General features: G+C 41.3%; 1 protein-coding gene across 5 annotated transcripts in view; it reads left to right on the top strand.

Annotated features, from left to right (window-relative positions):
- Positions 1-443: 443 nt before the first annotated feature.
- Positions 444-12,757, top strand: part of RAPH1 (Ras association (RalGDS/AF-6) and pleckstrin homology domains 1) — a 99,488-nt gene continuing 87,174 nt past the window's right edge. For 2 of the 5 annotated variants that reach the window (XM_043445057.1, XM_043445058.1), the window contains exon 1: positions 452-635. The gene's annotated coding sequence lies outside the window, so the exon portion shown is untranslated. Of the gene's footprint in view, positions 636-12,757 lie in introns of all 5 variants that reach the window. The other 3 variants (XM_043445060.1, XM_043445059.1, XM_043445061.1) reach the window with 3 other exon arrangements.

Genomic DNA, 12,757 nt, shown 5'->3' on the forward strand with positions numbered 1-12,757 from the left:
GGACAGAGGCCGCTGGGCCTGCTTCCAAGGAAAAGCGAGCAGGGAGGCACAGCCCCGGAATTTTCCTCCCTCACTCATTCATTCTCTGATTCACTGGTTCCTGGAGGCGGTTCCCAGGGACGCGCGGAGGACAGGCGGAGCGCCGGCGGCCGGGGCTGGGTGCGGTCGGGCGCCTGGGGCTGTGGAGAGCGAGGCGGGCCAGGGGGCGCGGGCAGGGGGCGCTCGCAGCAGGCGCCCGGGGGGCGGGCTCGGCTGCCTTCGCCGGAAGTGAGTGGCTGGCGACGGGCGGGGGGCGGCGGGGAGCGAGCGGCCGGGCGCGAGTCTGTCCGCCCGTCGGCCGCCCGGCCCTCAGCCCCGCCTTCTGCGTCTCGGCCGGACGCGGCCGCACTCGGCTCTGCCGCCGCCGGGCGCTCCGGCCGCCCCGCCCGCCGCGCGCGCCGCCCCGCCCCCGCCGCCGCCGCCGCCCGGCCGGTCAGTCAGTCAGTCAGTCACGGAGCGCGCGGCGCGGGAGCTGCGGGCGCTCGCGGCGTCTCCCGGGAAGGAGCGCCGCGCCTGACAAGGAGGCGGCGGCAGCGGCTGCCCAGCCCGGGGCCGTTCCGGAGCCGTGCCCGCCGGAGGACCGAGCCGTTGCCGCGGTGAGTGCTCAGCCTCGCCCTCGGGGCCGGCCGAGGGAGCTGGCGGGGCGCGGGGCTGGGAAGCGCAGCCGTCGCTCCCGCCTCCATTTTCCCGGCGCCCGGCCCCGCCATCCGGACGCGGTGCGGGCGGCCGAGCCTGGGGTGGGGTCGGGGCCGGGGCTGGTGGGACCTCGCCCGGCCGGTGGGTGGGGGTCAGCGGAGCTCGGGCTGCACCCTGCGCCCCCGGGGGCCGCGACAGAGGGAGACAATGAGATGCAAGGCCGCCTGGGGAGGGTGCGGTTGGGCTTCTCCGACCCGGCTCTGGGGGCTGGTGGCCCGGGACCGCGGGGAGGCAAGGACTCTTCCTTCCCCCGAATAGCCGCAGAAACCAGTGATTCGGTGTCTGGGGTTCCTCGGATTTCGGTGCCCCGCATCTTTCGTAAATGAGTTCAGTGCAGAGATTGAGAAAGGCGGGGCACCTTCCGTGTTTTCTTTCTAATTAGGCAAGCTAAGTAATTGCTCCATGGCTTTTGAGCCCATCTCATCTGTGTGTGTGTGTGTGCATTCCCGCCGGAAATCCAAACTGCAGCTCATGGTGGGGGGCGGGGGGGCAAGAGGAGATGGAAGGCAGTGAAGTAATATCAGGGTGCCTTCGTCTTAAGACGGTTTGAGAGATGTGGTTTCTTATTCAGACAGCGTCTTAGGGTGTCCCCACTGTGTGAGCTGGAAACCGCATAAGTCATTGCTTGTAAGCACGAAGACGTGGCTTAGGATGAAATAAGAGCTTTGAGGAAGGGTGTAAGCGTTGCATCAAATGTGACTTTGTATGGCTCTCGTATATTGTGTGGGAAGAGCCGTTGGGGAAAAGCTGAGAGAACCGAACGGTTCTTCCCTGTGCCTCCCGGTAAGGGTTGGTGTTGTCTGCAGCGTTTGTCTTGGAGATGTGTGTAAAGTCCGCTGTTAGGGAACAGTAAAGCTAACCGGTTAGGGGTGGGGCGTGATGGTGGTGGTAAAAAGGTGGCAGTGAGTCCGGAGGAATACTCAGTTCAGCAAGTATTTATGGAATAGCTGCTATCTGTTAGGCAGGGTGGAGGACATAAAGTGAACAAGACTGTAGCTTATCGTGGTGTTTCGAAAGAGGTCTTTGAAGCCAGGGGAACCAGCTGCCCCGTATACACTGGAATTGGCTGGTAGTGTGACGTTGGATAAGCTATTGCACTCTCAACAGTATGCTTCTCAGTCAGTAAAATGGGAATAACTAAGACCACCTGCTTGCCTCTGGAGGTGGTTGTCAAACGGATTAAATGAGATAATGTGTGCAGAATGCCTAGTACCTGGCAGGGCACCAAAGATGTTTAACAAATGTTAATTCCCTTCCTCTCTAGCCTGCTGTGCCTAAGATTTTCTTGGGGGAAGGTGGGGAAAGAAGTGAATGTAGGTAATGGTAATGCCAAACATTACATAATTAAATGTTGAACTAGAGGTGCAAAATAGGGAAGTGAAGAGGCGAGGGAATGATTCTAAATTGGGAGCACTGGGGGGAAATCCGTGGAAGCTGTGGCGTTTAAGTGGGACCTTGAAGGATGAGTAGGATTTCAGCTGGTGTAGATGGAGATGAGGGCATTCCGAGTGGGGGTGGCGTTCTCCTTTGAGAGAGGCCTTGAGGAGGAAGAGCCGTGGGGGAAGGGCAAAATTAGAGACGCTCAGGTTTTTTAGCTCTTGTTCATCTGACCTTCAAAGATTGTCTGTTATTTTGCTTTCTGTGTTGTGAATTTCCCAGAAAACAGACCTAGCCTGTAAGTACAGATATGTCTACACAGTTCAACACATGATTTTTTGGATGAAACATTTTGTGTTATTTGGACTGCTGCTCTCTCCTGTTTGAATTTAATAAGGAATTATTTGTAGGTATTTCCTTATGATGCATATTAGTTCTGTTTGGTAGAAAAAGCTGCTGATATTTCAGAGTCAGTGGTTGCATTAAGATTATTATGTGGCAAGTAACTGGCTGAAAGGCACGGAGTAGTGAGGACCTATTGGGTGTGTCTCAAACTCTTGGTCAGTATCACTTGTTTTCACAAATATTTTAACACTTCATTTTCAGAAGCGGTGTCTTTGAAACTAATTAAACTGACTTTTCTTTTGGTTTGGCTACCTTTTGATTTCCACCCCACGCGTAATTATTCATTAGATTAGCATGGTAGATGACTATCACACTATTATTCAGACTCTTGGACATATATTATAAAATCTCATGACTGTACTTGGTTCTGAAGTAGTTGAATGTGAGCATTAGTATCATTGACCTCAAATTCTTTTTTTTTTTTTTTTTGACCTCAAATTCTTATTCTAAGAAGATTAATGTTAGCAAACAAGCTATGTGAGTTCATATACCTTGAACTCGCAATTCCTTTACCAGTAAAATGAGAAATTGGGTTAAATCACTGGTTTTCAGTCTACGTTTTACTGAGGTCTGTAATTTTGAGGAGGACCTTCAGAGGTACTCCAGCTGTTTGAGTTTAATCTCATTTAAAATGTGTTTTAAACCTATAGGAACACTGGAGTGGGTTGCCATTGCCTTCTCCAGGGGGTCTTCGCAACTCAGGATCTTCCCGGGTCCTCCCGACCCAGGAATCGATCTGGGGTCTCCCACACTGCAGGCAAACTACTGTCTGAGCCACCAAGGGCTCCAATAAAAAGGACCTATTTTATGACATACATTGTTTTAAGTACTTTACATGTATTGGCTTCATCCTTGCTGTAATCCTATGATACAGGTTCTGTAACCGTTTGAGAAAAAAGGCACAGGCTACAGAGCTATAAAGTGGCAGAGCTGTGTTTGAAAACAGATAGCATAACTCGTAAGCTTATGTTCCTTATGGCATTCCTATATTGCCAATAAAAAATAAAAAACACACTATATATATATTTTGTGTGTGTGTGTGTGTGGTAAAATATACCACATAAAGAGTTTCCCAGGTGGCTCCATGGTAAGGAATCCGCCTGCTAATGCAGGAGACCTAGGTTTGATCCCTAAGTCGATAAGGTCCCCTGGAGGAGGAAATGGCAACCTACTCCAGTATTCTTGCCTGAAGAAGCCAATGGGCAGAGGAACCTGGTGGGCTGTAGTCCATGGGGTTGCAGAGAATCCAACACGACAGCACACATGCATGACACATACAGCATAAAATTTACCATTTTAATCATTTTTTTCATTTTAATCATTTTTAAATGTACAGTTCAGTGGTATTAAATACTTTTATATAGTTGTGCACACGTCATGATTGTCGATCTCTAGAACCTTTTCATCCTCCTATACTGAAGCTGTATCCATTAAACATTAACTCCCCAACCCCTTTCCCTCTGGCCCTTGATAACACTTTTCTACTTTGTCTCTGTGATTTGACTACTCTAGATATATCTTATAAATGAGATCATGTAATATTTATTTTGTATCTGACTCATTTCGCTTAGGGTAATGTCTTCAAGGTTCATCCGTGTTGGAGCATGAATCAGAATTGCATTCCTTTTTAAGGCTGAATAACAGTCCATTGTGTGTGTGTGTGTCTGTGTGTGTGTGTATATATATATGTATATATATCCCATTTTGTTTGTTCATCTGTAGATGGACATTTGGTTTCCACCTTTTGGCTGTTGTAATACTGCTCTGAACTTTGGTGTACACACATCTGTTCAAGTCCCTGCTTTCACTTCTTCGGGATATATACCCAGAAGTGGAACTGCTGGATCATATGGTAATTTTGTGTTGAATTTTTGAGGAACCGCCACACCGTTTTCTACAGCAGCTGCAGCATTTTACAGTCCTGCCAGCACAAGGGTTCCAGTTTCTCCACATCCTCACCTCAACACTTGTCATTTTCTGTGATTTTGATAATAGCCACTCCTGGTGGTAAAGAATCCGCCGGCAATGCAGGAGACCTGGGTTCAATCCGTGGGTTGGGAAGATCCCCTGGAGAAGGGAACGGCTACCCACTCCAATATTCTGGCCTGGAGAATTCCATGGGGTCACAAAGAGTTGGGCACGACTGAGTAACTTTCACTTCACTTAATGAGTGCCACTTAATGAAGTGGCATCTCTTTGTGGTTATGATTTGCATTTTTCCTAATGATTAGTGATGTAGAGCATCTTTTCTTGTGCTTATTGGCCATCTGTGTATCTTTGTAGAAATGTCTGTCCAGGTCCTTTGCCAGTTTTAAAAATTGTTTTGTTGTTGTTGAATTATAGCAATTCTTTATACACTCTGGATACTAAATCTCATATCAGATCCATGATTTACATTTTTTCTTCTTCTATGGGTTGCCTTTTTACTCTGTTGATAGTGTCCTTTGATGTACAAAAGTCCTTCATTTTAATGATATCCACTTCATCAGTTTTTCTCTTTTGTTGACTGTGCTTTTGGTGTCCAAGAAATCATTGCCAAATCCAGTCTCAGGAAGCTTTCCACCTGTGTTTTCTTCTAAGAGTTCCATAGTTTTAGCTATTATATTTAGCGCTATGATCCATTTTGAGTTAATATTTGCATATGGTTTTAGGTAAGGGTACAGCTTCATCCTTTGCTTGTGGATATCCAGTTTTTCTAGCACCATTTTAACACTCTTGTGTACATAAATATAAAATTTGTCACATTGCAAACAGTAGTGTTTTATGGTTATACCTGGTTTATTGTGGCAGGGGGAGGGCAAGCATTCCTTAGAATAAAACATCTTTTACTGTCTCTGCTTATTTGTGAATTTTAAATAGGTAAGGAAAGTTGTAGTTTGCAGTAAATTTTTAAAAAATTTGAGTCCTGTGCAAGTCTATTCATATAGAATTGTCTAAACAATACATTACTATGGTACATGAACTGTGTTCAGCTAAATGACAGGCACAACTGAAGCCAGTTCCTTTGGGGCATACTCATCCTGTGTATGTCAGTTTGTTTAGTAACAAATGAATATATAGCACTAGGTCCTGGTGTATTACAGATGTTTTATAGCTCATTGGAAGTTTGGGTTTTTCTTGTTTGCCTTGTAAGCAGTTTTTACATATGATTACTAACTCATATTGAAAGAAAAAGTCTTATTTATATCTTTATTAATTAATTTAATTGAAGCATATCCAGACACTAGGATAAGCAAACCATTAAAAGCTACTAACAAAACAAAACAAAAGCTGCTACCTACTTTCAACTACTATGGAAATAAATGGGTTGCTTAGGTGTCAAGAGTAACTAACATCTCTAACACTCAATTTGTCTCTTCGAGTTTGTAACAAATTATAATGTATTTGAACATGAAGTGGTATTAATAGTGCTTCTGTAGTTATATATATTTGGCATGCTGAATAAGATTTCTTCTGGAAAAGTTTTGTTGTGTTGTGAAATATTAGAAAACCCCCAATTATGTGATGTCTAAGCTTCATCCCATGCTCTTATCACTATTCTTTTAAGATATATTATTTACCACACTTTGGGACAGGTGTCTTAAAATACATCACTCATAACTTAAAAATTGACTTTTTAAAACTCATTATATATTCTGCTATTCATAAAACATTTACTGTTAGCTATGCTTTAGGCAGAGATATACATAATGGAGAAAAGAAAGAGAGAGATATTCTCCCCTCCAAAATAGAGAGAATGTTAATTTAAATGCAGGATACAAGGATTCAGTAGAGAATGTAATTAAGGGAGCAGAGTCTAAAGAAACTGTGTGTGTGTGTGTGCTGTCACTTCAGTTGTGTCCACCCCATGGACCGTGTAGCCCACCAGGCTCCTCTGTCCGTGGGATCCTCCAGGCAAAAATACTGGAGTGGGTTGCCATTGCCTTCTCCAGGGGATATTCCCGAGCCAGGGATCAAATCCGTGTCTCTTATGTCTCCGGCACTGGCTGGTGGGTTCTTTACCACTAGCACCAGCTAAAATGGGTGAATAGTTAGGCTTGGAAAAGAAGGGACAGGTCATCCCTTTCAGTTCAGTTCAGTCGCTCAGTCGTGTCCAACTGTTTGTGACCCCATGGACTGCAGCACGTTAGGCTTCCTTGTCCATCACCAAGTCCTGGAGCCTACTTAAACTCATGTCCATCATGTTGGTGATGCCATCCAACCATCACATCCTCTGTCGTCCCCTTCTCCTCCCGCCTTCCGTCTTTCCCAGCATCAAGGTCTTTTTCCAGCGAGTCGGTTCTTGTCATCAGGTGGCCAAAGTATTGGAGCTTCAGCATCAGTCCTTCCAGTGAATATTCAGGACTGTTTTCCTTTAGGATTGACTGGTTGGATCTCTTTGCAGCGCAAGGGACTCTCAAGAGTCTTTTGCAACACCACAGTTGAAAAACATAAATTCTTTGGCACTCAGTTTTCTTTATAGTCCAACTCTCACATCCATGCATGACTACACATGCATCACATCCATAGCTTTGACTAGACAGACCTTTATTGGCAATGTAATGTCTCTGCTTTTTAATACGTTGTCTAGGTTGGTCATAATTTTCCTTCCAAGAAGCAAGCATCTTTTAATTTCATGGCTGCTCTCACCATCTGCAGTGATTTTGGAGCCCCCCAAAATAAAGTCTCTCACTGTTTCCATTGTTTTCCCATCTATTTGCCATGAAGTGATGGGACCAGATGCCATGATCTTAGTTTTCTGAATGTTGAGCTTTAAGCCAACTTTTCCACTCTTTCACTTTCATCAAGAGGCTCTTTAGTTCATCTTCACTTTCTGCCATAAGAGTGGTGTCATCTGCATATCTGAGGTTATTGATGTTTCTCCCGACAATCTTGATTCCAGCTGTGCTTCATCCAGCCCGGCATTTCACATGATGTACTCTGCATATAAGTTAAATAAGCAGGGTGACAATGTACAGCCTTGACATACTCCTTTCCTGATTTAGAACCAGTCTGTTGTTCCATGTCAAGTTCTAACTGTTGCTTCTTGACCCTGAATACAGATTTCTCAGGAGGCAGGTAAGGTGGTCTGATAGTCCCATCTCTTGAAGAATTTTTCAGTTTGTTGTGATCCACACAGAGGCTTTGGCATAGTCAATAAAGCAAAAGTAGATGTTTTTCTGGAACTCTCTTGCTTTTTCGATGATCCAGCGAATGTTGGCAATTTGATCTTTGGTTCCTCTGCCTTTTCTAAGTACAGCTTGAACATCTGGAAGTTCACGGTTCACATACTGTTGAAGCCTAACTTGGAGAATTTTGCGCGTTACATTTCTAGTGTGTGAAACTAGTGCAGTTGTGCGGTAGGTTGAACATTCTTTGGCATTGCCTTTCTTTGGGATTGGAATGAAAACTGACCTTTTCCAGTCCTGTGGCCACTGCTCAGTTTTCCAGATTTGCTGTCATATCGAGTGCAACACTTTCACAGCATCATGTTTTAGGATTTAAAATAGCTCAACTGGAATTCCATCACCTCCACTAGCTTTGTTCGTAGTGATGCTTCCTAAGGCCCACTTGACTTTGCATTCCAGGATGTCTGGCTGTAGGTGGGTGATCACACCATCGTGGTTATCTGGGTCATGAAGATCTTTTTTGTATAGTTCTTCTGTGTATTCTTGCCACCTCTTCTGAATATCTTCTGCTTCTGTTAGGTCCATACCATTTCTGTCCTTTACTGTGCCCATCTTTGCATGAAATGTTCGCTTGGTATCTCTAATTTTCTTGAAGAGATCTCTAGTCTTCCCCATTCTGTTGTTTTCCTCTATTTCTTTGCACTGATCATTGAGGAAGGCTTTCTTATCTCTCCTTGCTATTCTTTGGAACTCTGCCTTCAAATGGGTCTATCTTTCCTTTTCTCTTTTGCCTTTAGCTCCTCTTCTTTTCTCAGCTATTTGTAAAGCCTCATCAGACAACCAGTTTGCCTTTTTTCATTTCCTTGTCTTGAGGATGGTCTCGATCACTGCCTCCTGTACAGTGTCATGAACCTCCGTCCATAGTCGTCCTTTTACATGAGAAGAAAAGCAAGATTGGGTGGCCCATAATTGATGTCATTGCATGGCCCTTAAAATGTAAGCCCCCTGGTGAAGAATAGTGAAATCTGGAGAAAATTAGAACTGTAAACATATTGAAATAGACTCATATTTTGTAGAATTACAGGAGTATGATTTTGTATTGTGCTTGAAGATTGAATGCTTTTTTGGAAATTATGTTTAGAATGATCTTACTAAGTTTGATATGTGAAGAAAACTGCTAAGTCAGTACAGCAAAATCACTAATAATATGACTTGCAAATACAGCGTATTCTTTAAGTGTCCCAGATTGTACTTGCATCTATCCATGGTTCTAAGCATGGTTTATTTTTCCTAATTTTTCTAGTTAAAATCCTACACATCTTTTGAGTCCCAGTTCCATTGCCATCCACCTTTGTGAAGCTGTTTGATACCAGCTAGAATTCTTTGCCTTCTTCATTCCTCTAGATCTTACTTGATTTGCCCTATGTTGTTGATAACTGTGTACTGTCTTAAATACCCAAGTCTGGAGTATTGAATCCAGTTTTACTCATCTGAAATGTCTCTTAGTCCCTTAAATACAACAGAAATGCAGTGAAAAAGGATTAAATGAAAGCCATTATTTGAAGAATACGTTATAGTTGGTGTTACATCTCTGAAAGGATCCATAAAAATCTAATAATGTTTATTTTATTTATAAAGAAGAATTCTTTCTCGGCTTATTTGGTTTATTTTATAATGTAACAAGTGACTTTAGAGATTTGTGAAGGGAATCAGTGATCCCTGTTATCTGTGAATAGAGTGCTTTATAAATGTTACTAATAGCTCAAAAAGCTTTTTGTTTACCCTAAGTTTTGAAAATAAATATATGTATTTTTAAAGCAGGCATAATGAATACGATGCATTATGTTTGAAAAATCTTGGTTTTACTGCTTAGTAATACAAAAATTCTAAAGTCTGAATCTTAAATCTATTTATTTTGGTGCTTGGTTTTAATGCTTGTCTTAGCTAAAAGGCAGCTCATGGAGGGACATACACCTAAAGATTATAAAGTGCTTCTTTGGCTATACTTTCTAAATGGAGATACTCATTTTTAAATTTCTGTCCATCAGTTATTCAGATTTGACTAACAAAGTTTGCCTTCCTGTGCAAACCAATGTGAAGATTTGTGTTTATATGTTTTTAATAAATATATTCAAAATCCACAGAAACTGTATGGAAGGCATTTAAAGAGTTGTTAGAAAGTGGTTTCTCTGTTTTTAGAGAGTGCAGGTATGAGGTTTCAAGATGACATACATTATCGTCTTTTGGAATACAGTTATTTTCTTACCAAGTTTTAAAATGCTGCTTTTACCTTTAAGGTATACATAGATTAACCATGTTATTGTTTTTAAAAATAACTGCTAACAGTCACTTATCACAGAACATCAGCAAATTTAGACTTTATTTTGGTAAAGATAAATGTTTAACTCACCTTTAAAGTTAAATTTGATAACACTTTTTTTTTTTTAATTTAGAAAGTTTTTATTTGCTTGACTTAACAGATTGACGTATCTTAATGTACCATACATTATGTCTTCTAATGTACTTTATTCATTTTTCATATCAATCACTGAATAATTAAAAGGTATTTCTTTTTCTTAACAAGTATCAAAACACTTCATAGTACCACTTTACTCTGCAAAATTTTGATAACACTTTTAAAATACTTTGCCATGAGACACCAATAAACCTGTTTAGTATAAAATACTTATGGGCGCTCCTTAGCCACATCAATAATATCATGTAATACTTTGGTGCTTTTTCTGCTTCAAGCTGCAGTAGTTGCTTTTGAGGTTAAACCTTATTTTCCCCGCCTCAACTTAATTTTGTTGAGATCAAAGCAACTGCTTCATGAAGGATTTTATAATATAGTTTTTCCATTAAGTATTGTTTCTATTAAGAAAATCATTTAGTGTAACGATGTATCTTCCCTGAAACACCAGTCCATTGTAGCAGTTTACAAAAAGGTGCGTTCTTTATTTCAATTTTGAAAAAGAAACCAGCCGATATTATCTCTCTTCCCGCCAAGTATTTAGAATCACTTAGTACCAGAATACTTAGATTACTTAACATATGTGATGTGTGACTTTCTGACAGGTGGCCATAATGAAGAGGGCAGTGTCATTTTGTATGTTAAGGATACACATATATTGTATTACATTATATTGTACTTAAAATACATGTGTGTATTGAGATAAAGATTAAATGTAAATGGAACTCCTAATTTTTTTATGACCTAATGGATCATCAGTCATACTTCCTGGGTTATAATCACCTCCATTTTGGAAATCACTGTACACTTTTATTGAATTATTGTTGATAATAATGAGCCTTTCATATTAAGTTCCACTTCATAGTGTACAGTATACTTTTATGAGACCAATCTTAAAAATAAAGCACTTGGGACAAGACATTCTGATTTTCTTACTAATTGGAAAGAAATGTTTGTGGAAGAAATTAGACAAATTTTGACAAAATGAGACCTTAATAAAATTTATCCTTTACCATCATTGAAATTATTGGCTTACTTTGGAAGCTTAAGTTTGGACTTTACATTATGCTTTCAGGAATTAGTTAAGGTGAATTAAATGTACCCATTTAAAATTTAATTTAGTAATTCAGTAGTGTTAAGTGACATAATTTTTCCTTGTTCATAGTGAGCATTTTTTCATTTCTATGACAGTACCCTTTCCCTTTCTCTACTGCAACTGCAGCCACAGTTGCTTCATCACATGTTTATTTTGCCTGTTCTAGAATTTTATATTAGTTGAATCAAATGTATGTGCTCCTTTGTCTCTGACTTCTTGCCCTCAACCTGATGCTTTTACATCTATCCACATTGTTTTTTATTCTGGCATAATATATTCAACTGTATGAATATTGAATGTACCATAGATTGTTTATCCTGTTCCTGTTGATGGGCACCTGGGCTGTTTCCAGTTTGGGTCTACTATGAAGAAAACTGCCATGAATATTTTTGTTCAAGTCTGTTTGTAAACAAATATTTCATTTCTCTTACATAGCAGAGTGGAATTTCTAGGTCATAGGTAGATGTCCTTCCCCTTTTTAAAGACTTGTATTTTGGGAGGGGGGATCGGGATGGGGAATACGTGTAACTCTATGGCTGATTCATATCAATGTATGACAAAACGCACTGAAATGTTGTGAAGTAATTAGCCTCCAACTAATAAAAAAAATAAATAAAATAAAAATTAAAAAAAAAAGAAAGAAAAAAGTGGTTCATTTAGCTTTGCAGTGCAGATCTTTGAAATACTGACACTCTTCATTATATAATATCAAAAAAATCACATTCATTAATCTTCAGAAAGTCTTGATCATCAGAAAAATCTTCAAGTACTGGAAAGCTGTCAAGCTCCAGGTGGCAGATTCAGGTTTTCCAAAACACTGATCTTTGTTTTTTATCTTAAATTTTACCATCGTCAATAAATAATTTTTCCCCCCTTAAAAAAAAATAAATAAATAAAATAAAGACTTGTATTTGAAGAACAACATACTTTAGAGCCTCTTGATGAAAGTGAACGAGGAGAGTGAAAAAGTTGGCTTAAAACTCAACATTCAGAAAACTAAGATCATGGCATCTGGTCCCATCACTTCATGGCAAATAGATGGGGCAACAGTGACAGACTTTATTTTGGGGGGCTCCAAAATCACTGCAGATGGTGACTGCAGCTATGAAATTAAAAGACGCTTTGCTCCTTGGAAGAAAAGTAATGACCAACCTAGATGGCATATTAAAAAGCAGAGACATTACTCTGCCAATAAAGGTCTGTCTAGTCAAAGCTGTGGTTTTTCCAGTAGTCATATATGGATGTGAGAGTTGGACTGTAAAGAAAGCTGAGTGCCAAAGAATTGATGTTTTTGAACTGTGGTGTTGGAGAAGACTCTTGAGAGTCCCTTGCACTGCAAAGAGATCCAACCAGTCCATCCTAAAGGAAATCAGTCCTCAATATTCATTGGAAGGACTGATGCTGAAGCTGAAACTCCAGTACTTTGGCCACCTGATGCGAAGAGCTGACTCATTTGAAAAGACCCTGATGCTGGGGAAGATTGAAGGCCGGAGGAGAAGGGGACGACAGAGGATGAGATGGTTGGATGGCATCACGGACTCAGTGGACATGAGTTTGAGTAAACTC

The sequence above is a fragment of the Cervus canadensis genome, chromosome 24, assembly GCF_019320065.1.
Source record: "Cervus canadensis isolate Bull #8, Minnesota chromosome 24, ASM1932006v1, whole genome shotgun sequence".
Taxonomy (NCBI): Eukaryota; Metazoa; Chordata; class Mammalia; order Artiodactyla; family Cervidae; genus Cervus; species Cervus canadensis.